The sequence below is a fragment of the Ursus maritimus genome, unplaced genomic scaffold (assembly GCF_017311325.1).
Source record: "Ursus maritimus isolate PB19 unplaced genomic scaffold, ASM1731132v1 scaffold_7, whole genome shotgun sequence".
NCBI classification, from domain to species: Eukaryota; Metazoa; Chordata; class Mammalia; order Carnivora; family Ursidae; genus Ursus; species Ursus maritimus.
This window is the reverse complement of record NW_024426885.1, coordinates 18231322-18257915: the sequence shown is the minus strand read 5'-3', so window position 1 is coordinate 18257915 and position 26594 is coordinate 18231322.

Below are 26594 nucleotides of genomic sequence, written 5' to 3'. Positions count from 1 at the left end.
CATGGCAGAGAAGACCAGGATGGGCCTGGAAATCAGATCTTACAAGACGGAGAGTCAAAAGGTGTGAAGAGCTGCAGGAAAGCAGAACTATTGCTCTTGAAGCTATAGACTTGATTAAATATCATCATTTTAAAAAATGTGAGCTATAGAACATTCTGTGAACTTTTCAGTGTGTACAGCATTCATGCTGAATTAAGGCAACATAGCTAATTCCATCTCTGCATTCTGTGGAGATCTAAAGACTGAGAATGATAGAAGCTTTGAATAAAAACCTTACCTCCTCCTCATTGCAAACCTTTTCAATAGAATAGACATGATTTTCAAACAGAGGCCCACTGAGTCCTGGCAGGCCAGGTCACTGGCCTCCGCCTTGCTTCAAAAGAGCAGCTTCTCTTATCAGCTTACAGATGATCTGTAAGTTCATTTTTAAAAGCAATCTACCATTTGGGGGAGGGGTTCTCTCTTTTTTTTTAAATTAAAAACCTACTTATTTATACCTGAAAGAATAGCAATAAAGCCAGAGGGATTTGAGCTTTATTGCCAGAAACAAAGCTCCAGGAAGGGTTAGCATTTTATTTTGTAGAAAAGGCCACCTTAAAATGGACTTCGAAATCTGCTATAGCTTGAGCAGAACAGCGCCCAGCAAGATCAGAGAGACTCCCTTGGCTAGCTGCTCAGAGGACTTGAAAGAAGTCACTTAACTTGGTGAATTCACCATGGCTCACCTCTGGCACCTGCCTTTTAAAGTTCCAGAATCTAAATTTTGTCAGCCCTGCGAGAACGGACCCAATGATGTGGATTTGGCTCATGTTAGTACCAAGCTACGGGAGGCTGAGTCAAAACCAGAAGCCCAAGCGATGTGTTCTCGTGATGAGAAATAGAAATGTCATGTGAGCTAGAACTCTTCGGCAGACATGACTAAAGCAGTCTCTGCCTGTAGATAAATCCGCATGAAATGCCGAAGGATACTCCGAAGAGGAAAGACTGAGAAACAATTCTCTGTATTAGTGGTGCAGGAAAAGACATGATCAAGCGTGTTCACATTTTGTTGCCACTGTCTACTACCCCTGATTCCTAGACTCCCAGACAGGAAGACTTTAGCAGAATAGCCACCTCATGTACTTCCATCCACCCAGCTCCCCAGTGTTGGCACAGCAGGTGGAGAAGAATGGGGAAGTGCAGATTCTGGCCATCTGGGCTTCTGGGGGCTCACCCAACAGCTAGCGTTCTTCAGACACAATGCTTTGATTGGATTAAGCCTCTAAGGAAGTGACTGTCCCATCTCAGTGAGCAAGACAACTACTTTTAGGGAGATGGGGGGGGGGCATTAACCTATTTTGCTCTTTAGGAATGAGGATGGTGGCTGCACCTGGGGCTGCAGAAGCCAATCACATTTACATATTTAAACACTTCAATCATTCTCATGACTTTAAACTTCAAATTCTTCTTGCTTGTTCGCATTTCAAGCAGCCAACTTACTTTTAGCGGTTATTGCATCTTATTAAAAGGAACACTCTCTTATAATCAATTAAACTCATTACCGCGAATATTCAATTGCTGCCAAGCCACAGTTGAAATGATCACTTCGAAGAGTCTGTTTGTGAACATCAGGCCCGCAATCATTACTGAGCGCACTCACACACTTTCTGGATGCCCTTTCTAGGCTAATGCGCTCCATTCCACTCACAGCGTCCCTTTCCCAACGTGGTACGATACAATGATTAGGTTTCTACTTAATGACTTGCCATTACAGGCCAGTCCCGTCTCTCTGAGGATAAACTCAGATAACCTTATGCAAAGTTTTGTGCACCCTCATTTCTGCCAGCAGTGCCAGAGTTAGAGGTGAAGTCACAGCCGCTGGGGAATCGAAGCCACAGTGTGTGTGGGTTTGACCAGTTTAACTCTCAGAGAGCAATCTCATTTTTCTGGTCGCTGTATTGGGTCTCATTGCCAACCTCACTGCATATCGACCGTATTGATACTCTTGGTGAAGTCTTGGCCAGTTACCCGGCCATTGCCTCTACCTCAAGTCCACCATTGTGTACTCTGCTTTGCGGTGCCGGGTCTGGGACTCTGCAAAACACCTTTCTCCTCCATTCTTTGGCTTCTGCTTAGGTTCTTACCAAAATGGGGCTCTGAAGAGGGAGCAGAAGTTAGGAGGGAAGAAGAGTCTGCCCTTTCCTTCGAAAAGGAAGCCTCTCTCTGGCACATGCAACTTGGTTAGTTATGTGCAAAAGCTTCTAATTATTTGTTCTCCAGTGACCAAGTTTTGTGGTTACTTACTGCAGAAAGCACCAGTGTTCGAGAGGCCCAGCAGACCCAGAGCCAGAGCTTTATAAGCTGCAGGGCCAGAGCTGTCACACTAGCTTGAGGGCCAAATCCAAACTACCACCTGATTTTGTGAATAAAGTTTTATTGGAACACAGGCATGCTTATTCATTTCTATATTGGCTATGGCTGTGTTCATGCTATGGCAGAGCTCCGTAGTTATGACAGAGACCATAAGGCACCCAAAACTTAAAATAAGTGGACCATCCTCTGATGCTGATCCTTATTGCTACCTTCACACAGGTGTTTACATCCTACCCATCCCATTTCCACCCACTCTAGCTCCCACAGAAGACCCGTAGTTAAACCAAAGCAAGTGGATTGAGCCCAGACTGAATTGAGAGCTACACGTCAGGATGAGGACAAAGTAAAAGCCCTCCATTTACCCAAGAAAGAGTCAGCATGGGTTATTAATGGCAGTAATGATTCCAGGAGAAAGGAGAAAGAGTGACTCTTTGATCTTTCAAAGGCAATAGTCATCTCAATCAGAGAAGACTTTCATAGCCAAGTCTGAGCTCTTTCATCCCTCTCTCAAATTTGTACCTTGACTTTGAAGCATCCAGCAGCTTTTAATCTTTCTGGCCTCTTAAAGTGGAGGCTAGAAAGTGGAAACCCTCCTTGCTAATGCTCTCCCATTTCCCAGAAGCAGATGAAAGTCAAGTTATCATCAAGTTGTTGCTGTTGTTGAATTCTAAACATATATTCAATTTGGGGCTGGAAAATGAGTCGAGGAGGACTCAGAAAAAAGAGAACAGGTAGTACCCACCTGTAGGAACTTGAAATCTGTATCAAAACAAGATTGACACACTCGAAAAGGGAGGAAACTGCAAGGTATATGAAAGTAGGGCCCATTCATTCGTTCAGCAAATATACATTAGCTTGGAGGAGAAAAAGATGAAATATATGGATATATACTTTGACACGCACACATATATATATAAATACACATACGCTCTGTCCTCAAAGGAGCTACTACTCTAGTATGGAGGTGATAAATCATTAGACCACATCATTATAGTACCAATCGATCAGTGCTGTAAAAAGCACAGGCTTTTTTCAACTCAACACACAGGAGTAAATGACTCTCCTAGAAGGACTGGGAACGATTTGCAGAAAATATCTTGGAACTCTCTTACAGATGTCTGGGAGGTTGCTGGGGAAGGCACAGTCCAGGCAGAGGGAAAATGACCGCTACTGTCAAGATGCCCCCTCACTTGCCCCAGTGACTGTGGCCTTCATGGGCAAGCCAGACCGTGGAAGGCAGGACCGAGAACTGTGGGTCTCACTGACTCTTAGGGATCTTTAGTGGCCTTATGATTTCCGCTGGCACAGAAACAGGGAAAGTCACACCCCAGGTCAGGCTCTAGGTAGTTCACTTTGACAAAAATATGCACTGGTCACATCCTTGTTTGCAGTGCCAAGTCCTTTCCCAGAGATGCATCAGAACCAACCCCTCTTCTCTCTCTGCAACAACCCTCATCCCACCACCAGCAAAACAACAACAAACCTCAAAAGTAAGAAAAACAGGGCAAACCACCCAAAAATGCCAATGTAGCTCTGTTTTCCCCCAAGAAGTGTGTGTCTTCTCTGAGTTCACCTCTAGTCTTCTGTGAGGTGATTTTCAACGTGCAGTTTTCAGATGAGCACATTAGCATCTCCTGAGAACTTGTAAAAAATGCAGATTCTCAGGTCATAGTCCAGACCTCTTGAATCAGAAACTCAAGCGGTGGGGACCAACAGTCTGTGTTTTAACAAACTCTTCAGGGAACTCCAGTGCATGCTGAAGTTTCAGAACCACTGAGCTAAACAGTTCTAGGTGCTAGAGAATACTGCTTGGGAGCCTAGAGGGTCTGCTCCATTAACAATGAGAAAGAAAAGAATTCTGGCTCCGCTATTACTACAAAAATAAAAGGAAATATCTCAACACCATATGGTCTAGACCACTGAGTGGACAAGACAGGGTCTTAGAAGACTGTGAAACAGTAGCAAAAAAGAGAAGAAATTAACTGCAGATCCCAGCTCAGGCAATGAGATAAAAATACCTGTCCTTATTTACAGGTGAGGATAACCCGCTTACTCCAGCAGAGAGCATCGCAAAGGCCCAGGAACTTGGAAGAGCTAGAACTTTGCTTGGTTCAATCCTACAATGAAAATGAGAAAGCAGAAAAATAGGCCATAAATGTAGATTGGGGCAAGATCATGACAGGCTAAGGCCTCCTCCTGCATTGGGGCTTTTATCCTATAGACCACATAGGAATCCACGAAAGTTGTTTTTGTTCTCTGAGCAGCGTGGTGACATAAGGAGGCCTGGGTTTCAGAATATCCTGGTGACAAAGCTGGGTTAGAAGAGAGAGTAGAGAGAGAAAGATGCAGGCTTCTCACTTAAGAATCTATTATTGTTCCAGGTGATGAGAACCCAAACCAAGGACTCCACAGAGGAATGGGAAAGAGGAGTCCAATTACAGTGAACTTCCTGGAAGAAACTTTAGGACATGGTACCAGACTGGATGTGGAAGCTACAGGGAGGGGTTAGTGAAGGTTTCTCCAATTTCTCCCTTGAGTGTGGGATAGGTAATGGTATCACCCATCATGGCAGGTAATACAGAGGAGGAAGAGGGTTTAGAGAAGAAAAACGAGTTTTATTTTGAACAGATAATTCTTACGGAGTATGTGTGAAATTCACATGGAGGTATCTAACGCCATTTAATTTCTTTACCTAAAAAGGCAGAATGCATGTAGCAAACTCACACTGTGGTTCGATCTTCACTACTCACATCACACCCCCATGTGTTTCACGGGGGTCTACCAGTCTATAATACGGAACAGGAAAATTTCATGATCAGTAGAGGTGCTGTTATATATGCAATCAGGTTGGATTCAAAACTGAGCTGTACTGGAAAATATTTTACATTTCATAAGATTTATTTGGGAGATTATTTTCTAAGTGGTATTCTTAACCGGCTTTTCAGATCTCAGCCGGCTTAGGCTGGAAATTAAGCCAATTTAGAACAAATCCATCAGGCTATCTGACATCTCAGGGTTACAAAGGATAAGAATTAGAAGACACAGTTATTGGACAGCATGTGATGTGAATGTCACGCAAATTAACAAAGAATCCCTTTGCCAAGTTTTAATCAATGGGAGTGGATTGAAAAGAAGGTACCAGCTCTGATAATAATGCTATTCCCTTAATCTCTCCATACACAACTGACTCTACTTGTCTCCTCAAATTACTTCAAACAAAACAAAACAAAACAAAAAAGAAACCTTAATTCCTGGCATCCTTAGAAGCTGAAGGAAATGTACCTAGTGGTATAGGTCTTTTGAAAAACGGGCCAGAGCCTAATTCAGACAGACAGGATGCACCACAGGAGGCTGGGAGACTCACCTTCAGTTCCTGAGTTTTTGTTGAACCTGTAAAGTGAGGTAGTGAAAAATGAGACATATGTTGGCAGTGGGCCCCTCAAGGCAGTTACTCACTCTATTTTATGTTAGCATCCTGACTTGATTAGAAAGAGAGTATCTTCTAAAAGCATCCTGGCCACCCAGTGAATAATATCTGGTACAAAAGGTTCCAGGAGTAATTAGTGCCTAGAATGTAAGCACGAGAGCAAGAGTGAGACAGTTTGCAGAGAAATCATTTGCATTCAAACAGCCTCAGAGCCGTTGGTCTAATAGGACTGGATCAAAGTCTTTTCATGTTAACCTCTCAATGAACCAAAAGCTACTGGAGGAAGAAAAAAAAATAGCCTGCTTTGTTTTCTGGGAAAAAATGGGATACACATACTACTGTCTATTTGAATACTCCAAATAAAGAAACACATGGCTGCAGACATAATTACTTGGGTAAGAGCGTTAGAGCAAACACGCATCAGATCTTTAGTAAGATGACCAAATACCTCTAAGCATTGGATCAGAGCAGCAGAGGGGTATTTTTGATGCCATTAGGGAAAAAAAAAAAACAACAGAAAAAGTTCATTGTTCTGAACTGGACCGTGAATGGTCCTGGAGGTCAGGGAGAAAAGGGGCCAGGAGCTGTTTCCCCCACAGTTCAGTCTTTTATATTTGAACCACTGTCCTGGGACTAAAAGTTTGGGACCGGGGAAAGCAAGAGTAAGGCAAAGGGTTTGTGTGTGTATATGTGTGTACAAAATGGATGGACTGTCTGCACTCTTGGGGGTTTGGATAAAGCTTTATTCTTATACAGCAAGGGGGGGGATAGTGTAAAAGGAACAGCTGACACTGGATAAAAACATTTTACCTTAACAATTCATGTAATGATCCTATCAACGAAGCAAACCACCTCAGCAGCCAAACTGTGGGCTCTCAAGAAAGGGGTAAGTGCCTAGAAGGTTGACCACAAGTTCTGCGTCCTCACCCACTGGGCATGGCTCAGTACCAGGCAATAACGGTGCGCAGAGTGAACGGCACAAAGTGCGTGATCTACAATTTGATTGACAGGTAGCCTTCACGTCACCAGCAACACCACTCCTGCCCTGGCCAACCAATGGTGACCCATCAGGTAGGAACGACAGGCAGTTGATCCAGACAGAGTCTGGCAGGCTAATATGGCCATGGTCACAGAGACAGAAAGACTCCAGGCTCTACCATCACCCTCAGACCTTTAAATCAGGCATGGAAAACCCAAACCCAAAGGAACCAATTGGAGACATAAGTGCATCAAGAGGGGCAAACCGAAACCGTAGTCAAGGCAGTGGCTGCCTTGGCTGAGTGCCAACCAAGCGCTGTGAAATGGGAAGGTAGCCATTGACACATTGTGAGATTCCTAATATCCCCCCAAAAGCTAACACATTCAACTTTTATGTGAAATCTCATGAGGTTTACTATTTCATCGATATTGCACAGGCCAAACAAAATGCTCCAGTGGATCCACGAGCACATGATCTTTGTTTCATAAAGCCTTTCACTGCTGAATCGGTATTACAAAGCTCCAAGTCAAAGCCCATGGGAATGGGGGCCCATGGCCCTTTGTTGGGAGTTGGAGAACGTGGAATGGAGGACGTAGGTTGTAGGTTCCCAAAGAGGGTAATATGAGTTGCAAGATCAAGGAGAGCCAAAAGGAGGGGTTCACTAAGTGCATGGTGAGGACTTGACATTTCACTGAGGACCAGTCTTGGCCACAGGAATATTTTGTTATTATAGCCATTATTTCAAGGTAACTACTGATCACAGCAGTCAAATGCACTCGTGTCATCAAAGGAATGTGTGTATGTGTGTGTGTGTGTGTGTGTGCGCACGTGCATATGCTCACGTGCACATATGGGAATGGAGTAAGGGCATGGATGGGCAAGAATCCAGGCTCCTCAAGGATGCTGCAAAGATCACTCCTCCGGATCATCTCCTTCCCTGCTCTTCATACCCTGTCTGTCAGTTCAAAGCACAACCACTGACATTCTGAATATAGGAAAAGAATCAAGCTTATTAATAGTTAGCATATTAATTGACTTTTTATTATTTAAAGAATGCTCAAACCATCTCATTCATGTGGCTTAAAAGAATGGAAATTCTCGGGAACAGAATTTCATGAATGGGATGAAGAAAGGTAAGGAAGGGCCTCTGGCCCTCGTGTCTGTCCTCCTCTCGCAGTGCAGTCACCCTCAGGGCATCGGCAAGCAGGGCAACTTCACTGAAATTCTGCTCTCAGGTTGGAGTATCTCACTGCAAAGGGGTCTGCTTATTTTTTTCATCTAGAAGACAGCTTCAAAGGGCATTTTTTTGCTTTGGTTTTCCTTTGGGCAACATAAAGGCAGAGAACAAAGGGAATTCAGAACCTCTTTTTTTTACTTGCCACAGGTCACTCAGTAGACTATCTAGGTTCAGAGGTGCCAGCGATCTCCTCCTCGGCATGCCCACTGCCACTTCTGACCTTGTAGGAGGTCCCACTGCTGCTCCTCCAAGCAGGACAGGTGGAAGGAGATCCTTTCTCGGGGCGGGGAAGAAACTCAGCAAAGCAAAGCAATGTTATCAAAGGCCAGAGCAGGTGTTGAGAGCAGGATCTCTGTTAGGCTTTCTGGTTTTAAATCTCGGCTCTGTCACTTCTTAGCTCTGTGATCTTACACAAGTTACTTCGCCCTTTCCTGACTCTCTTGCCTCATCTGTAAAGATACTAGTAACACCTACCTTGCAGGATTGCCATGAGAATCAAACAAGACAATGTACATGTCTGGTACAGAGTAAACACAATAAACGTTAGCTACTTTGGTCATCAGCATCATCCTCAAAGAAATCAGCACTCTAACTATACGTCCTGATTTATTCTCTGACAACGTCATAGGTAAGACATGTTTGGGCAACAGAAAGTATGCCATCCAAAGAGTACTGATTTAGGCGCCAGAAGACCAAGAGATGAAAGTCAACGTTTATGCTGGGGGGCTGACCAGCAAGGGGACGCTGGCCAAGACTCTGCACCTTCTTGAGTCTCAGCTCTGTCATCTGTAACATGGGAATGATATTTCCCTTTAGGCTTTACAGGGTTATTGTTAAAATCCATGCTAGGATTATTTGTCCTTAAACCATAATGAAAGATAACAATCTCCCTTTCGATTTCACTCTCTTCTTCTGGCACCTAACACAAACTTAGGGCAGGGCTGAGACCAAAAAAGAAAAAAAAGAGAGAGAGGGAAGAGAAAGCCCTGAATGATGATTCACTTACTCAAAAAATGGCATGATATTTTTTCATTTTACAAAATTCTTCTTAATCTACTTTCTTATGCTTTTGAAGAATTGGTATGAATTGGCCATCCTAAGTGTCAGCAAAGCATTTGCTATTTTAAAGATATGAGGGTTGGATTGGTGTGAATCTTCTGGAAAGCTGCATCAGAATGTTCAAGGCACTATTAGGAAGCTTATTCCTGAGGACTCCATAATTCCACTTCTGGGGATTCATCCAGGAGAAGTGTTTTAAAGATAAAAAAATAACCATTAGATGAAGTTGTTCATTGCAGTCCTACGTATAATAGTAAGACATTCAAAACAACTTGAATGCCTAACCATGGCGGGAACAAGAGGTGGTAAAATAGAGGCCAAAAAATGAAAAATGAAAGTTGTGACTCTTAGCAGCAGTGTGCAAAGGCATACTAAATTCCATACAGATCACAATTACTACTATCTAAAAATAAAGCAGTTGTACAAGGATGGTGAAGTTATGGAGAATGACTAACGGTTTTTAAATGTATTTTAAAGTTTATCATTTTTTTTCAATCTGTACAATTGGAGAATTAAAGGTTTAAAAATAGAGAAGAATCAGGTTTTTTGGCCCCAGGGACAAAAAGGATGAAGGAAGATGGCGATCGTCAAGAAATTTTATTGACGGGCCCAGCAAAATAGTATGACTTTGTAAGGCTCTCTTTCCAGTGGGTCTGCTCATTAAATTCAACTGCTCATTTATCAGGCTTTGTAAGTCCAAGAAGTATCTGCATTCTCCAAGGAATCTCAGAAACCAAGCTTTCCAGTCCCAAAGAGGGAGATATTGATCAAAGATAGGCCCTTAAAGCGAAATCTTGGGAGGAGATGAAATGCGAGCTAACAAGTACCCAAACTCCCTCTTCGGAGTCCTCTTGGAATCATCTGCATATTCATCCTCTCACTTAGTCCTCACAAAAACCTCAAGAGCATCATACTACCTTATCAGTATAGCTCAGAAAGGCTATGACAACAGACTGACAGTCATGCAGCTGAAGACCCCAATTCTAATCCAAACCTGAAATTCATACAAACAGTAAGACAACATGGAAAACTGTATTTGGTATAGTGTTAACTGAAAGAAAAAATATATATACAAAATCATATTCACACTGTAATTACCATGGAGTAAATGCAGTCAACTAATTTAGAAGAAATGGGAAAAAATTAAAACACTTTTGCCAGAGTGGTGAAATTAAGATTTTTTTTTCCTTTTCAACTTCCTTTATTATTATAATATTGTTTTGCAATAAGGAGGCCCATGCTACTTTGATTGCACCGCACTGTGTGGTGTGCCCTCACCTCTTGCAGGCTTGGAATGCCCTGACTTAAGCCATAATTATATTAAAAATGAAACTGAATAAATGAATACTAAAGATAAAAATAAAAGCTACTGAAAATTAACCATAATTGTCTTGACGTTCAGAACAGCTATGAATTAAGAAGCCAGTTGCAATTGTTATGGCCATTGCAATAATGAGCTAGAAAATGAATGTGTGCAAATGGATTCATGAGGAAAGAGGCTAGACTATACGGTGACAGCTGAGGGTCTATGTGTGTGGAGATGGAAGCTTACAAGAACCAGCCAAGAGAGGATTCCAACAGAAGCACCAACCAGAGGGCATTCTCCCATGGAACAGGATGGGCTGAACTGCACAGGACCAGACCCAGCTAAGAAGAGAAAATATAAGATGTCCTACAATGCCAGCTGATGTCTGGATGCTTCAGGGATGAAGGTGATGGGAGGTAGGCCTTTCCAAGTGGGGAGAAGACCACAAACTGTCCAACCATGCGGGCGAGACTAGAGCTGGACATTCCAATCTTATGAGGGGTATGTGCAGACTTCGAATTCCATGGAAGACAGACTCCAAACATAGAACCTTCCTAGCTTATTCCATCTACAGAATTAAATCAGAAGGAACTTGCATCAACAGAATTAACTCAGATGGAGCTTTTATCTCGAGACCTGCTAAGCTGTCTGCTGAAAATGCACCCTTACCAACGAATGACCCTGCAGGTTATATGTGCTATAAAGAAGCAGTACTTTTGTGCGCCGCCCACACTGATGGTGGCGGTTTTTAAGAACGTGGAGCTAAAAACCTGGGTTCAAGGCTATCGCTTATTAGCTATTCTTATCAGAGAAGTACTTACCTTCTTTGGCTTAGTTTTCTCACCTATAGACAGGGACAGAAATAGAACCTACATAATAGAGTTGTAATGAGCATGAAATGAGATGATTCCTGTCAAGCCCTTAGCACAGAGCTAATATACCGTGAATGTTATTGTTAGTTATGACAATGGTATTATACTAAGTAAGATTAAGTGGTGTTGGGATTGGTAAATCAAAATTTCCTGTTTAAACCAGAATTGCACACCTATTAGTCTACGGTCTTCCAACTTTCTTTCCTCAGATTCTGCTTTAGAAAAATAATTTATCTTACCATATTTGACTGAGGTAACTGGAGGCCTGCCATGACAATTGACTTGAAACACTGACAATGAGATCCTATCTCCAGCGTAAATATGATTTGAAGGGACAGGAGAAAGAGATTTTTACTGTAGACAAGGAATCTGGTAATGAGAGAGGCTGAATGAGTTCACCGTCTTGGTATCTTTAGAGGATGTGCGCCCTTTATCAGGTATAGAAACAAAGACACTTATTAGAGGTATAGGTATTCAACAAATCCTTAGTAGCTATAAAACAATAATCATTCCTAAATAAACATCTAAGTATAAGCCAGATAACAATAGCTAATATTTATTGAGGGCTTACTATGTACCAGGCATGATTCAAAGCATTTTGTATTTATTATCTCATTGATGAGGCAACACTATGAGGTAGGTATCGTCCTTTTTAAAAAAGGTTATTTATTTATTTGAGAGAGAAAGAGCACGTATGCATGAACTAGGGGGAGGGGCAGAGGGAGAAGCAGAAGCAGGCTCCCTGCTCTGTAGGGAGCCTGACACGGGGCTCGATCCCAGGACCCCAGGATCATGACCTGAGCTGAAGGCAGATGCTTAACCAACTGAGCCACCCAGGCACCCCATGAGGTAGGTATCTTCTCACCCCCATTTCATAGGTAAGGGAAATTGAAGCAGAGAGATTAATTTGTTTGAAGTTATGATGATGGAGACAGAATTCAAACCAAGCAGTGTAGCTAGAGAACCACTCTAGGAGAGTGACCAAGAGCCAGTTCAAACACATGACTTCTAAATTGCAAAGACAACCCACAAAAGTGGTACTTTTATCTCTATTTTACTCAGCTTTACAGATAAGGAAACTTAAGCTCAGTGGCGTGGCATACCAGGGGGTAGGGGAGAGGTACCTGTGAGAAGAGTTGGCCCTGTAGGGAGGAGTATTTTATTACTAACATTGTTTAAAATTGCCAGTGCTTAGTGAAAACAAAAAGCAGACTGACCCTAATTTGCTTTATTGCATTAAATTTTCTACAGATAATGTTACCAAGACCCGGGGTAAGCTGCTTCTTCTAACTGCCCTCCCATCCCCCACCCCACATGCACTTGGCATGCCACTGGCTCAGAGAAATTAAATGGCTAAATTCACATAGCTCTTTCATGCTTGACCCCAGATCTGAAGCTAGGCTTACCTATTTTCAAAGCACATAATAGAAGTAGGCAAGTACTACAATTGATTCTTCCCAATCCATTAATTCATTAGAATCACTTAGAGAACTTAAAAAAATATACTAATGCCCAAACCCAAACCACAGACTGATTTAATCAGAATGCCCATGGGTGAAATATTTATTTGCATCAATATTTTAAAGCTCTCCATTTATTCTAAAGTACAACCAAAATTGAGACTTTTACAAATTAGTAAAATTTCAACTTGGAATTCATTTATTTAGCTCTTTAAAAAAATTTCTAGGAAGATTCCAATTTAGGGATAATCACACATTGAATTACCCTCCAAATCAGGTCCCTAAATTCTCGGCCATGAGATAGTTCCAGGCTAGCTCAAGAAGTTTGAGGATCTGGGAACAAAGTGAGTGAGACAGCTTTGTGTGCCAAGCAGGCCCTCTCAGTGGAGTCTTTACAGACTATAAAAAGTGAATATAAAATCTGGGCATATCAAATAGAAGCAGCAAAACATACACAGGACAGAGATTTCCCAGTTCCAAAGACAGCCTAGTACTGACTGGTGTGTTTGCATACCAGCACAGTTTAATAGAAAGTACCGAAGCATGCTAATCTATGCTGGTGAGGCTGCTGGCCTCTGTGGCCAGAAGGGTCCCCCTGGTCTCCCCCATATTCGCTCCAGATGCTGCTTAGGCAGCCTGGATATGAATATGACCTCTAAGGACTAATTTAACTTGAACAAAGCAACTCCTGACCACCAATTCGAGCCGTTAGAGCAGATGGCAAACCTAGAAGATATCAGTTAAGGCCAGACTTTGGAGTCATCTAGAAAGTTTTGAAGTCATGTATCTTAAATTTCTGGGCCCTTCTTACTCTGTCTGATTCAGAATCTCCAAAGATAAAGAGATTTAAGTTTACAAAGTTCCCACAAAGGACACGGATGTGCCTAATTTGGTCCCCAGTATGGTAGAGGCCTGGAGCCATAGGGTGACTAGAAAAGCATTAGGTCTTCGGGGCTCCAAAGAACTCTCTCATCTACTTGCCCTAATACCTGAAGAGTTGCCATTAAAGCCATACCCGTTCGGGCCAAGCATGACCTGAGAATTCCCAGGTACAATCAAATGCAAGGAGGAGATTCCATATGGGGACTTCAGACCCCAGTGTAGGTGAGGCCGAGGATGGAGCCCGTGCTTTAGAACTGAGTCTGGAAGCCTCACTGGAAAGATAAGGACTTGGGAGTTAGGCCAGTTTGGATTCGATTCCTGCCTCCTGCCACTTCACCAGTTGTCAGTATTTGAACCATTAACTTATGAGTTCCGTCATATCCCGCTCTTTTACCACTTGTGTAACCAATTCCTGGCTTATATTCTCTCTCTTCTAAACCTTTAAGTGGTTCCTTCCCATCCCCTCCCCATTAGATCTTTACATTATAATGTTCCAACTACATTGGTACTATATTGATACTATTTATGCTCAATAAATTGGATCTATTATAATTAAGTATATTATAATAAGCCACACTATTCTCCAGACACCTCCTGCCATTGTCCTCAGTAGGATTGCTCAGGGGCATGGTGGCCAACCACAGCCAAATCTGTTTGAGCAGCTCTCCCAAGCTTGAAATAATAGTAATAGTCACATTTATATAGTGCTTCCTCCGTGCCAGGCATGGTTCTAATTGCTTTATTTAAATTAATTCATTAATCTTCACGACAACCCCATGAGTTGGACACTATTACCATTGGAAATGAGGCAAAGAAAAAAAAAGTTAAGGATTTGCCCAGGTTCAGAGAGCTAGTGGGTGGTAAAGCTAAGATTTGAACCCTGGGCAGCCTGGCACAAGAAGCTGTTTTCCATCAGTGCAATTCTTCATCTCCTCTCAAGATCACTGCCAAGAATTGGGGAAATAATGCATTTCCATTCCCAGAGGCTACTGCCACTCAGCTCTGAAGGTGCCCATGTGAAGGGGCTCTATGTCACAGAGTCAGACCTACACACCAAAGAAAACACTCTGATGTCTTGATCGTGCATCCCCGCTCATCCTGGCCCAGAGGAAGGTCTGGCATCTGGCCCTGAGGCTGCCTGGCACCCACTGACTTTTTCGACATTAATAGACACCTTTAGTGGAGCCTGACCACACAGGAATCCATAAGTCATTAACTTGAGCTATAGTAAACCTATAAAAATCAATTGCTGACATTCCAATGGCCTTCTTATAAATTAGTTTATCAGATGGTTTTACTCATTCAGTAATTAACTGAAGGCAAAAGGGAACTAAGGCTGATTGAGTGTTTACTCTGTGTCCAGCCATCTGCCAGGAGTTCTACACATGACATCTCATTTCTTTTCATCCTTCTAGCAACCCTTTGAGAGTCGTGTGATCCCCACCTTACAAATAAGAAAACAGAGCCCCGAGAGATTGAGTGAGCTGATGAACACCCGAGCTGAGGTTTGAACACAGGCCCCACAGCCTGTGAAGCTAATGCTTTTTCCCCCAAACCACACTGCAGAGGGCAGAGCTACTCTGTGCTTAGTGCCTTGACAGCGGCTTTTCTGCATTATCTCACTTAATTAAGTCCAGTGTACTAAAGAAAGAAAACAGATCATCAGACGCTAAGAGCATATAGTGCACCTGTCCTTGAAACACAAAAGATAGAGAAGGAAATTGTTTAAAAGTATCTCCCCACCCCCAGTTATAGTTGATCTCAAACCACACATATATACTCTCTCCCCAACCTAACTTCATTTGGCCTTTTGTTTACAGATGAACAAAAAGACCAGTTCCATATTCAGGGAGAATTCCAGAGCTTGTGTTTGGCTGAAAATGAAGAAAATCTCTAAACACGGTCGGAGAAAGTAACAGAATTGGGCAGGGGTAGAGACGTCAGGTTAACTAGAAGAGGCAATGGCCTACAGACTCAAAGCCCCTCTCAGGGACACAGCCACAAGAGGAAAATCAATATAAAGTGTATCTGCGTTCCAGTTTTAAATATTTCTTCTTCCCAACCCAAGCCTGTTTTCAGGGAATCATTGTCGTTACTCCCCAAGGGACTGCCCTCAATCAGTCTCCACTTGTCAGCTTCTTAGAGACACAACCACGCTTGAGTCTACAGTGTGGTCTTCCAACTTCTTCCCTAGAATATATACCCTAAACGTTTTCGAGAAAATACATACTTTGCAAAACTGATGACTATTTTTAAAATTTTAAGGTTAAATAGATGTAAAAAAAACATAATTTCAAGCATATCATGTATGTTTTCTTTAGCATATCAGGTATGCTTTTATTAAATTTTTGAGTAACTAATCGTAGATTCAGATACAATTGTAAGAAATAAGGCAGAGAGATTCTACGTGCTGTTTATGCATGCTCCAAATGGTAACATATTGCAAAACTATAGTATGATATCACAACCAGGATGCTGATTTTAAGAGTCAAAATTCAGAATACTTTTATAGCACAAGGATCTCTATGCAGACTTCTTATAAGCATACACATTAGTTTTCTAGGGCTGATAAACTACAAAGGTCCACCAACTGGGTAGCATAAACAACAGAAATCTATTGTCTCACAATTCTGGAGGCTAGAAGTCTAATATCAAGGCATTGGCAGATTTGGTTCCTTCTGAGTGGTATGAGAGAGAACTTATTTTATCCCTCTCTCCTAGCTTCCGGTGGTTTGCTGATAATCTTTGGGATTCTTTGACTTGGCTTCTCTACCTTTATCTTCCCACAGTGTTCCTGTGTGTGTGTGTGTGTGTGTGTGTGTGTGTGTGTGTGTGTGTGTCTATCTGTCTGTTTCCACTTTTTATAAAGAATTCAGTCATATTGAATCAGGGACACACCCTACCTCAGTTTAACCCCATCTTGACTAATTATATTTGGAACAACTCCATTTCTAATTAAGGTCATGTTCTAAGGCACTGGCAGTTAGGTTTGCAACATAATAATGTATGGGGCAGAGAATTCAATCCTTAATACCCCTCCCCAACTCTCAACCTCTGGAAACCACTAATCTGGTCTCCAATTCTACAATAATTATCAGTTCAAGACTGTTATAACATATAAATGGAATCCTATACTACATAACTTTTGGGGGTTAGGTTTTTTTCACTTAAAGTATTTCTTTGGAGATTTATCCAAGTAGTTGACTCTATCAGTCTTCCACTCCTTCCCGTTGCTGGTCAGTATGTTCAGAACGTTGGGCATCGTATGGCTATCCCACGGTTTGTTTTATCTTTCACCCATTGAGGGACACCTGGGCTTATTCCAGTTTTTGGTTATTACAGAAGCCGTTATGAACATTCAAGTACAGGTTTTTGTATGAACATAAGTTTTCATTTCTCTGGGATAAATGCCTAACAGTGAAAATATTGGGTCAAATGGTAATGGCATGTTCAGTTTTATAAGAAACTGCTGAACTATTTTCCAGAACGGCAGTACCAATTTACATTGGTAAAGATATCAGCAAGTATGAGCGATCCGATTTCTCTGCCACTTCACCAGCATTTGTTACAGACTTTGTTGGTGGCGGTCGTGGAGTTTAGCCACTCCGATGGGTGTGAAGGGATATAATATGGCTTTAATTTGAATTTCCCTAGTGGCAAATGATGTTGGACATCTGTTTCTGTGCTTATTTTCCATGGGTGTACCTTCTCCAGTGAACTGTCTCTCCATGACTTTTGTTCATTTTCTAATTAGAGTAAAAACTGTTCAGAATTGGAATTCTTTAGGTATTCTAGATACTAGCCCTTTATGGAGGATGTGGTTTGCAAACATTTTCTCCCAATTTGTAGCTTGCCTTCTCATTCTCTTCACATGAGGTTTGGCACCAGAAAAGTTTTTAATTCTGTTGAGGCCTAATTTATTAATTTTTCCTTTTATGAATTATGCTTTTAGTGTCAAATTAACTCTTTGTTCTATATTTTGAAGATTTTCTCCTGTTTTTCTTGTCAAAGAGTTTTATTATTTTGTAGTTTTATGTTTTATATTTAAGTCCATGATCTGTCATTTTTTTGTGTAAGGTGTGAGGTTTAGGTTGAGAGGTTTGGGTTGGTTTTTCATTTATTGTTTTTTGTTTATCGTTTATGGGTGACCAATGGCTCCAGTAGCATTTCCTAAAAACGCTTCCTCTGTCTGATTGCTTTTGTGACTCTGTCAAAAATCAGTTGGTCTTGGGTGCCTGGGTGGCTCAGTCAGTTAAGTGTCTACCTTCCGCTCAGGTCATGATCCCGGGTGTGTGGGGTGGAGCCCCGCATCTGGCTCCCTGCTCAGCAGGGAGTTGGCTTCACCCTCTCCTTCTGCCCTCCCCCCACTCCTGCTCATGCTTGCTCACTCTATCTCTCGTGTTCTCTCTCTCAAATAGATAAATAAAATCTTAAAAAAAAAAACCAGTTGGTCTTATTTACATGGATCTACTTCTGGGTCTTCTATGCTGTTCCATTTATTGTCTTGATGACTGTAGCTATATCATAAGTCTTGAAATGAGGTAACTCCTCCCACTTTGACAATTTTTCAAGATAATTTCAGCGATTCTGTAGCTCGTATTTTCTGTATAAACTTTATTTTTTTAATTTATTTTTTGTTTTATTTTTTTGTTTTTTGTTTTTTGGTTTTTTTCCATATAAACTTTAGAATAAACTTGTCTATGCTTACAAATTATCTTGCTTGGATTTTGATAGGAGTTGCACTAAATCTATAGATCAATTTGGGAAGTACTGATATTTTTACTATGTTGTAACTTCCAATCCATGAATGTGCATGTTTCTCTACTTATTTAGGTCTTCTTTCCTTCTTTCATTAGCATTTTATAGTTTTCAACATGCAGATAAAGAACTTTTTTTCTTTAGTGTATACCTAAGTAATTTTATTTGAAGTGATTATAAATGGGATTGTGTTTTTAATTTTGGTTTCTGATGTTTATTGCAAATTTATAAAAATGTGGTTGATTTTTGTGTATTATGTGTCTTACGGCCTCAGTGAACTCATTTATTAGTTTGAGAAATTTTTTTGTAGATTCCTTGGAGTTTTCTATGTAAACCAACATATCATCTGCAAATAGAAATAGTTTTATTCATTTCTTTCCGATCTGTGACTTTCATTCTTCTCCTTGTCTATTGCTGTGGCTAGAATTTTCAGTACTATATCAAATAAGAGCGGGGAAAGTGGACATCCTGCCTTGTTTCCTGATCTTGGGGAAAAAGCAGTCGGTCTCTTATTGTTAAGTATGATGTTTCCTATAATTTTTCAGTAGATGCTCTTTATCAAGTTGAGGTAGTTTCTCTCTACTCATAATTTGCAGAAAGAATTCATCATGAATGAGTATTAGATTTTGTAAAATGCATTTTCTACATCAATTGATATGAGTATATTATTTTCCTTCTTTAACCTATTAATATGAAGGACTGTACTGATTGATTTTTGAATGTTGAACCAACCTTGTATACTTGAATAACTTCTACTTGGTCATGGTACATAACTCTTTTTATAATGTCTGTATTTGATTTGCTAATATTTTGTTAAGGGCTTTTTGCATCTCAGTTCATGCATGAGAAATATTGGTCTATAGTTTTGTTTTCGTTTGGTTTGTATTAAATTTGTTTGGTACTATCTTTGTATGGTTTTGATATTAGGGTAGCACCAGCCTCATAAAATGAGTAAGGAAGTATTCCCTCATCTTCTATATTTTAGAGGGCATTGTGTAAAATTATTGTTAATTTTTAATTTAAATTTTTGGTAAATCTCTAGTAAAATCATCCAAGTCTGGGTATTTCTTTAGTAGAATTTTAATTGAGCATTCAATTCCTTGGATGTTTATAAGGCTGTTCAGATCGTCCATTTTGTCGTGGTTGAGTTTTGGTAGTTCGTGGCTTTCAAGGGATGGCTTATTTCTTCCAAATTGTTGCATTTTTTGTGTAAAATTGTACATAGTAGTCCCTCATCATTTTTTTGATGACTGAAAAATTAGAAGTAAAATCTGTTATTTCCTTCACAATTTGTGACTTGTATCTTTTTTTAATTTTTGTCTTGCTAGAGGTTTATCAATTGATTTTCCCAAAGAACTAGTTTTCCCCCACTGATTTTCTCTATTGTTTTCCTATTTTCAATTTAATTGAATTCTGCACTTTATTATTTACCCATTTTTTTACCTTTTTTAAATTTTGGGATTGGGACTTAAATTACTGATTTGAGACATTTCCTCATTTCTAATGTAACATTCAGTGCTATAAATTTTCCTCTCAGCAGTGTTGTAGCTGCACCCCACAGATTCCGATACGTCACGTTTTTGCTTTCGTTCAGTTCTTTGTTTTTAATTTCCCTTGAGACTTCCTCTTTAATTCCTGCATTATTTAGGAGATCTTATTTTATTTCATTTTATTTATTTATTTATTTGGTGCAAAATGGTGGTTTTATTAAAGCACAGGGACAGGACCTTGGGCAGAAAGAGCTGCAGCACCAGGATTGTGAAGGGTGACAGATTATATACTTGGAAGTTGGGGGTAGGGAAAAAGGGAGGTTTTCAAAAGAACTTTCATATGCTAAAGAGGACCTACAAGATACTGGAGGCCTTGCCATTGCCAAGTTAAGGTTGTTTTTCCCTCTAGTAAGGCATTAACTTCCATTCGTTCAGAGATTTCCTGTTGTCTTTCTGTTAATGACTTCTTTTTTTTTTCTTTTTTTTTTTTATTTATAATGATTTTTTATTTTATTATGTTTCCGGTTGTCTCTGTTAATGACTTCTTTTTTTTTTCTTTTTTTTTTTATTTATAATGATTTTTTATTTTATTATGTTAGTCACCATAGAGTACATCCCCGGTTTCCGATGTAAGGCTCGATGATTCATTAGTTGTGTATAACACCCAGTGCACCATGCAATACGTGCCCTCCTTACTACCCATCACCGGCCTATCCCATTCCCCCACCCCCCTCCCCTCTGAAGCCCTCAGTTCGTTTCTCAGAGTTCATAGTCTCTCATGTTTCATGAAAAAGGAGAGGTCACGACGAACACCATTGAAATTGGAAGGATTATTAGAAATTTTTATCAACAGCTATATGCCAATAAACTAAGCAATCTGGAAGAGATGGAATCCTTCCTGGAAACCTATAAACTACCAAGATTGAAACCGGAAGAAATTGATTCCTTAAACAGGCCAATTAATTATGAAGAAATTGAGTCAGTGATAAACAACCTTCCAAATAACAAAACTCCAGGCCCGGACGGTTTTCCTGGGGAATTCTACCAAACATTCAAAGAAGAAATAATACCTATTCTCCTAAAGCTATTTCAAAAAATAGAAACAGAAGGAAAGCTACCAAACTCATTCTATGAGGCCAATATTACCTTGATCCCCAAACCAGGCAAAGACCCCCTCAAAAAGGAGAATTACAGACCGATTTCCCTAATGAATATGGACGCCAAAATCCTCAACAAGATACTTGCTAATAGAATCCAACAGTACATTAAAAGGATTATCCATCACGATCAAGTGGGATTCATACCTGGGATGCAAGCGTGGTTCAATATTCGCAAATCAATCAGCGTGATACATCATATCAACAAGAAAAGACTCAGGAACCATATGATCCTCTCAATCGATGCCGAAAAAGCATTTGACAAAATACAGCATCCTTTCCTGATTAAAACCCTTCAGAGTGTAGGAATAGAAGGTACATTTCTCAATCTCATAAAAGCCATCTATGAAAAGCCTACTGCAAATATTATTCTCAATGGGGAAAAGCTGGAAGCCTTTCCCTTAAGATCAGGAACTCGACAAGGATGCCCACTCTCGCCACTATTATTCAACATAGTACTAGAAGTCCTTGCAACAGCAATCAGACGACAAAAAGGGATCAAAGGTATTCAAATTGGCAAAGAAGAAGTCAAAATGTCTCTCTTCGCAGATGACATGATACTCTATATGGAAAACCCAAAAGAATCCACTCCCAAACTATTAGAAGTTATAGAGCAATTCAGTAACGTGGCGGGATACAAAATCAATGCTCAGAAATCAGTTGCATTTCTGTACACGAATAACGAGACCGAAGAAAGAGAAATTAGGGAATCCATCCCATTTACAATAGCACCAAAAACCATACGTTACCTTGGAATTAACTTAACCAGAGACGTAAAGGACCTATATTCTAGAAACTATAAATCACTCTTGAAAGACATTGAGGAAGACATAAAAAGATGGAAAGATATTCCATGCTCATGGATTGGAAGAATTAACATAGTTAAAATGTCCATGCTACCCAGAGCAATCTACACTTTCAATGCTATCCGGATCAAAATACTGAGGACATTTTTCAAAGAACTGTTAATGACTTCTAATTTGATTCTATTATGATCAGAGAGTACCCTGTGTATGACTTCAATTATTTCTAAGTTTGCCAACATCCATTTTATGGCCTAAGATAAGGTTCTTGGTGAATGTTCTATGGGTATTGGGGGGGGGGAGTATATTCGGCTATTGTTTGGTTAAGTGTCCTAGATATGTTACATAAATACTGTTGGTTGATTGTGTTATTCATCTTCTATACCCTTGCTGATTTTCTATTAGTTGCTGATCTCATCTAACTTATTCTATCAGTTGCTTGAAGGGAGCATTGGTGTCCCCACTCTAATTGTGGCTTTGTCTATTTCTCTTTTTGGCTCTGTGATTATTTGTTTAATGTATTTTGAGGCTCTTTTGTGCAGTGAATACATATTTAGGACTGCAATGGCTTCCTGGCAATTGATCCTTTTGTCACATTATGTCCCTCTTTATCTCTAGCAATTTTCTTTGCTCTGAGGTCTACTTTATCAGATATTGATATGGGTAATCCTGTTCTTTGGATTAATGCTTACATTTCTTTTTCCATGTTTTTACTTTCAGCCTACTTATTTTATTGAATTTGAAGTTTCTTATAAGCAGCTTATACTTGAGTCATAATTTTTTAATCAATGCTGCCAATGTCTTCCTTTTGATTGCCTTTTGATATTTAGACCATTTCTATTTAATGTAATTATTGATATCTTAATGCCTAAGTCTGCCACTTTTTGTTACTGTATTTTCTATTTGTTTTCTCTAGTCTTCATTTCTTTCTCATCTTCCTTCAGAATACTTGAACATATTTTAGGATTCAATCTTATTTATGACATATTTTAACATATCTCTGTAAAATTTTTCTTAGTGGTTGCTCTGAACATTACAAATATATATGTGACTCATAATGGTCCACTAGTATCAATATCTTACCATTTTGAGTATTGTGGGAACCTCAATACATTTAAAGCCTTTTACCTTCTTCACTATTAAATATTGTCTTGGGTATCAGATCGTGTTGTAAGTTTTGTTTCTATCATCAAATATGACTTATGAAACTCATGAGGAAAAGGATAACCTACTGTTTGTACTCATATTTCTCTCCTTTCTATGATCTTTTCCTCCTTTCTGATGTTCCAAGATTTCCTTTTTTCTCACTTTCCTTCTTTTTGAAGAAATTGCTTTAGCCGGCCATAAGGGTAGGTCTGTTAATGACAAATTCTTTTAGTTTGCCTTCCTCTGAGAATGTTTGTCCCCTTCATTTCTGAAGCATAATTTTGCCAGATATAGAAGTCATGATTTACAGTTCTTTTCTATTGACAGTTGAAAAGTATTGTGTTGCTCCCTTTTAGCCTCCATGAGTTCGTATGAGAAATCTTCAGTAATTCAAATTGATGCACCCCATAGGTGATGCAGTGTTTCTCTTCGGCTGCTTTCAAGATTATCTCATTTTCTTTAACTTTCAAAAATTTTCTTATGATGTATCTCAGTGAGGATTTCTTCGGGTTTATCAGGCTTGCAGTTTGCTCAGCTTTTTAAATTTGTCAATAGGGCAAGTATTGCCCCCACTTGATAGATGATCCTCATGGCCAGAGAGAAAAGGTCATTTGCCTAAGGTCACACAGATGGGAAGTCCCTTAGCCAGGCCCTGAGTCCTAGTATTTTGTGGCCAAATACAATGTTCTTTTTTATTACATAATTGGACTCAGTAATCATATTTGCAGGCTCTGGAATTGGCCACATTTCCCTTCAGGGTCTAGCAGTACAAATTCCTATAATAAAATAGGATTCTGCTGGTTTGAGTCTAGAGTCTTGTGCTGTCATCCCGCAGTGAATGCCATATTGTTATCACACTGACCTTACAGGAACAGATGGGGAGAAAATGCAGAACGTTCTTCCCCCTGCTCCTGTTGTCCTGATCCACATGAATTGTGGTGCAGCAAAGGGAAAATGAAAAGGTAGCAGTTTGCCTCTAAAGCATCAAATTGCCATCTGGTCTGAAGGAATTTATTATTTAACCATTCCCATATAGAAGTTGAGGTAGCTCCAAAAGCATTTCTGTTTTTCCTTGGGGAGTTGGACAGTCTTAGAAGCAAATTTTACCACCTCTTTGTTTCCTGGCCCACAGATAAGGGAGTACTTTCTGAAATTAGACAACTAATTGATGTACTCTGTGCATGGGTGAGACATCACAGATCTCTGGGAACCTCAAGAAAGAGGAGAATTAAATGGTGATGGATGAGATTTCCATCTGCAGGAGTGACTCAAATGTTTTCGGCAACTCAGAAGCTAAAGAAACCTGGGGACAACAAGTTTAACCACTGAGTGTTAAAGACAACCTCCAGGGGCGATAATAGACCATACTATATCTCAGAATACTGTAATCTGGAATATTCTGGAGGTTGCAGTAGTCTGGGCTGCCATAACAAAGTACCATAGACTGGTGTCTTAAACCACAAAAATTTATTTCTCATGATTCTAGAAGCTACAAGACTAAGACCAAGGTGTCAGCAAGGTTGGTTTCTTCTGGTCTCTTCTTAGTCTCTTCTTAGTTTCTTCTGGTCTCTTCTTTAGTTTATAGATGGCTGTCTTCTCCCTGTCTTCTTTGTGATCTTCCTTCTGTGCCCATCTGTATCCAAATTCCCTCTTCTTATAAGGACACCAGTTGTATTGGATTAGGGCCACCCCAATGACCTCATCTTAACTTAATTACCTGTTTAAAGATCCTATCTCTAAATACAACCACAGTCCTAGGTACTGGATTAGGATTTCAACATATGTGTTGGGGGTGGGGGGTGTGACACAATCTAGCCCATAACATTCCTTAAGTGTATTGTGACTTGTGCTGACATTTTTTCTGTCAGCTCTATTTCCATTCTTTATTCTGCTCTGTTCTCTATTGCAGAAAACTACATTTCCAAGGCTCCCTTGCCAACTGGCTCTGGGTTGGTAGAAGGCCCTGGGAGAAGACTGAATGTGAGAGGAGGAAAGAAATCAGCACATTTCTCTTTCTGCCTCAAGCAGTCCCTCTGACAGAGGAGAACTCTCCTCCATTGTTCCAGCAGAAGCCAGGAAGCTCCTCCTTCATGGACCCCATTCCTACTAGGCAGCCCTTGCCATGGCTGTCTCCTGTCAGACAATCCTGGGGCCTGGCTCTGGTAACCATCTCCTTCCTTTGACCTTCCATCCCTAAAGGTATAAGTAGCTTTCTGTAGTTTTTAACTCCTTTTTTTTTCCCTTTTCATTGTTTATTATTATTATTATTATTATTATTATTATTATTTTCAGTTAGCCAGCTTATAGTACACCATTAGTTTTTGATGTAGTGTTCAGTGATTCCTTAGTTGCATACAACACCCAGTGCTCAGCACAACATGTGCCCTCCTTAATGCCCATCACCCAGTTACCTTATTCCCAACCCCCCCTTCCGTAACCCTCAGTTTGCTTCCTAACTTCTGATGTGCTTCAATATCCCCTGACACCTTAGCTCTTCCATCACTCGCCTAACCAATTCCCTGCATTAACTTTCCTCTTTGAAAGACGGAATATCTTTTGTTTCCCTACTACAATTTGATTGCTACATCCCCATCTCAGAAAGATGATTCTAACAGAAGGCAAAAAATGAAGCTCAGCCTAGAACCTTAAAACACAAAGGAGTATCTACTATGTGACAATAAAATAAATAAAATAAAAGTAACAAACAAAGGCCACATATATTCTCTACTTTTAAAATTTCTTTCTAGATGAGAAGATAGACATTAATAAAGGTCTCATAAACTATAAAATCTTGTGATTCCCCAGATACACAGCTAGCAGCCAACTGTCACTATAAAAGCTTATTTCTCAGGATCCGCCACATTCATGGCTCCTTCCAAGATCCTAGAAGGAACCCTGGTTATGCATTTACATGGCTAAATATTAAACATGGTCATATATTTCTGTAAAACTTTCAAAAGAAACAGATTTTTGAATTTACACAAAGTTGGAACCAAAGCAAAACTTCACTGTCTCCTGTTGCAATTATTTCGGTATAGGCAAGCAGTGGCTCAGCCTTTATAGACACAGATACCGGCATTTGATTGAAGACCTTAATATGTTCTCTGGACTCTTGAGTCTTGGACACTCTGAGAGTAGACTGGAATCAGCTCCTAGCCATAGTCATTCTTAATCCCCAACATTCTACTGAGGCAGTATACCGATAAGTTCATGTGCTGGGTCAGAGTCCCAGCTCCACCGTCTTTTACTGTAGGACTTTGAGCCTCAGGTTTCTGACATATTAAATGGAAATAATTTTAGTACTTAACTCACAGGTTTGTGCTGAGGATTTAATGAAATAATCCAGGCCAAGTATCTGAAGGGTGCCTAGAACTCTTTACAGAGTGAATGCTACACAAATGGTAGTCATTGTTGTTATTGCTCTTATGAACTTGATCTCAGACTTCCAGTGCCTTGGTCATATGCCTCAGGGACTTCTTGCATCATCAAACTCTCCACAACCAAAATAGCAATTCTAAGACATTATTTTTATAGAACATTTTTATCATCCACCCAAATTTTATGGTCATTATAGGGCATATTTCCTAAGTAAAACACCCAGTACAATTACACCCAGAAGACTGACTTCTCAAGTAAATGCAATTTTGCAGTAGGCAGAAGAATTTC